This window comes from Calonectris borealis, chromosome 3, assembly GCF_964195595.1.
Source record: "Calonectris borealis chromosome 3, bCalBor7.hap1.2, whole genome shotgun sequence".
Lineage (NCBI taxonomy): Eukaryota > Metazoa > Chordata > Aves > Procellariiformes > Procellariidae > Calonectris > Calonectris borealis.
The window spans coordinates 93543230-93546371 of record NC_134314.1 but is presented as its reverse complement, the minus strand read 5'-3'; positions in this window follow the sequence as shown (position 1 = coordinate 93546371).

Genomic DNA, 3142 nt, shown 5'->3' with positions numbered 1-3142 from the left:
AGCACAGAGCGCACCAAAAGCTCCCGGAATAGCTGGCAAAGGAGGTGTCAAAGTAACGCCCTAGCTGAACCCCTGCCGTGCCCCCATCGGGCTTGCAGCAGAGTGCCTTCCCACTGCTCTGTGCACCAGGCTCGGCCAGGAGACGGGCAGCGCGGGGTGGGCAGCAGAGGAACCTGGGTGCCGCTCCCCGATGTGTGCTGCCAGCAAACCACTGACAGTTGAGGGGGGACCTGACCCTTGTCCCCTCCGTGGTGCAAAGCCCCCATGGTTCTCCCAGCTCCCTGAACCAAAGGGAAAGCCTTCCCCAAAGCCGTGGTCAGGCGCTCTTTGCATTCCTTTCGCACCCTCCTTCGCTGCTGGTGCAGGGGATATCACCTCTCCATTCTTATCCACAACTCACCACCTCCTACGAGATATGGGGGGACTTGGCTGGAGATCCAGGCACGAGCGCCTGGTCCCTCTGGGATGGCCGGCAACTCAGCAGCCCTGTTGCTTTGCAGGGTGTTGGGTGCTGCAGGGCATGGCAGGGGCCAGCAGCTGCCTGTGGGGTGGCACGGTGCCGTGGGGCCATGCTGGCCCAGCCCTGAACAGGGTGCTGGGAGCAAGCATGGTGCTTCCATGGACCGGGACTGCAGACCTTGTGCTGGACGAATGGGATTAGCCTTAAATTTCAGGCATCCCAAGGACAGAGAGGCTCCCCCCACTTTCACCTCGTGGCCTGGGATAAAAATACCTGTCTCTCACTACCAAAGCTCCTGCGGGCGGACAGTGGAGGATGTGGCCTGTGGGACAGATTTCCTTTGGGCTTCCAAGGTCCTTCGTGGGACCATGCTGAAGGACAGAAGCTTTACAGGCATTTCTAACAGGCGCTGCAGGTGATGGCGGAGCCTAAGCTGGACTTACAGACCCGATCAGCAGTGTAAGACATTAGCAACAAGGGGTTAAATGAGCTAGCAGGTGCCAAACGGGAAAGACAGAAGGGGTTTCCAACCAAAAGCATCCTTTTCCCATTGCTGGTGGGGATTTCTGTCATGTCAGCCGGGGCACCCTTTTCTCCCTCTTAAGGTGCCTCCGCTCTTTGAATCCCACAGAATAAATGAAGCGGGCATGAGGAAAGCACCAGCCGGCTGCCTGAAGATAGCATTTTAATTAGCCAGCCACCAAAATGTAGACATGACGAAAAGCCTTTGAGGAAAAGTCCTCGTGCGCAGGGTGAAAGGCTGCACACCAAGATCAGAGCACCAGCCTGCAAACCTGGCCTCGTTCCACGCATCCTCGCCTCACTTTGGGACAGGGCACACGTTAGCCGGGCGTGAGACACAGGCTCAGGCTGGGCAGGGTGAGGGGCAGCCACGCTTCTGCATCCCAGCTCCTCCAGGAGCGGGATCCTCACCCGTGTGCAGCCTCTCCAGCCAGGCTGAGCTCCCCTCCAACATCGAGCTGCGATCACTCTCCTCGCAAGAGGTGACAGCCCAGCCATACCCACCCTGGAGGATTAAGGAGAAGAGCTGGAGTGCTTCCAGGGCCCCAGGTACCTCCTTCGGAGCTGCCTTGGGCAGGTTCCCACTGCAGTGGTTTGAGGCAGCTGCCTCGGCTCTGCTGCAGCCACACACAAGCGAATCCTTGGAGCGGGTAGAGTTGTCCCAGCTGAAACGTGCCATCCAGTCAGGCACAGCCGCTGCCTCATGGAGCAGGTGGTTACCAGGTCACCCGGCTCTGCAGATATCCTACTTCTCCTGAGCCCTCAGAGGAAGGAAAAGAGAAGGGTGCAGCACGCTATTCTCCTCCATGCCCCAGGAGCAGCCAGCCCAGCTCGCCATCAGCGGGCAGCGTTTGATGTGTTGCAGCTGACAGTAGGGATCCGCTGCCTCTTCCATCCGGGAGACGTGGGTTCCCTCATGCTGAGATTTCACATCCAGCTCAGCCCAGGGGAGCAACACTGATCTACCGGTTTCAATCTTTTCCATTTGCTGACTTGTAAACATTTCCCAGCTCACATAGAGGCAATGCGGGTCTTGCTGTCTTTGTTACCTTGCACAGCCGTCTGTGAAACAGCCCATAGATCCTCACAAGCCAAAAGCCGGTGGTGAATACACAAGGAAGCAACTCCGTGGATTCCTCACGCAGCAGCATCCATGTTCAGCCCCGCTCACCTTCTCACCTCACCGCTGCACTCCACAAGATGTTACTGAACAAGACGAACCAGAGCCTCCTCAAGTACTTGACCTCCTTCCTCCACTCTGCCTTCTGCAGAGGCTGTGACTGCAGATCCACCTGTTAAGCTGCCTAAGTCCACCCTAAATAAAAGCCATATCCTTCACGTTCACAAGAGCAGGACGGAGGCAGCCATGAACTCAGTGGTCTGTATTAACCCAGGTGAGTCGCCTCCCAGACATCCAGGAACACCCTGTATGCTCCTTTCCAGCGTGGCCAGATGACTGACAGGTGATACACTCACTTCCATGGCTGATGAGGAAACGACACCACTTCCAAAGAGCTCTTCCTCCCAAAGACCCCAAGGCACATCACAAAAGATGCAACGGTATCAAGATCCCTCAGGAAGTGATGAGCACGGTCAGAGCTGAACAGTTCTTTGTTCAACGTCAGCCAGGATGGCGAGGTGTTGCTGAGCCATCACTGGCAGCTGGTTACACACACGCTGCTCCAACTGCAAACACCAAGTCCGTTACCGAGTGAAGGGCAGGCTCAGAGCATTACTTTCGTCTTGGATTGTAAGCTCCACCGGCATCGCGTCTACTCGTGCCTGCACAGCACCCAGGACATGGGGCTTGGCTCCTGACACGACGGAGGTAGGGTTGGGACCATCACCGCGCTCCTTGGCAACAGAGTCTGGGAAGGAACCCTGGAGTCCTGCCCCCTCATTCCTGCCCATCAGACCACCCTCTTCTCACTGAGCTGGGAACTCGGGCTGAGCTACACAAGTATTCTGGTGCCTACCTCCCATTCATTTCAACGGGCTTTAGGTACCTAGATGCTTCTGGAGGCTCTGGGCCCAAATCCAAGAGTCCGACTGGCAGGTTGCTGGTGCCCTGTAGCCTCCAGAGGCAATGCTGGAGGGTCTGTTACACAATGGAAGAAAACCAGGATGCAAGGCAGAAGGAGAAGGCAAAGGAAATCAAGG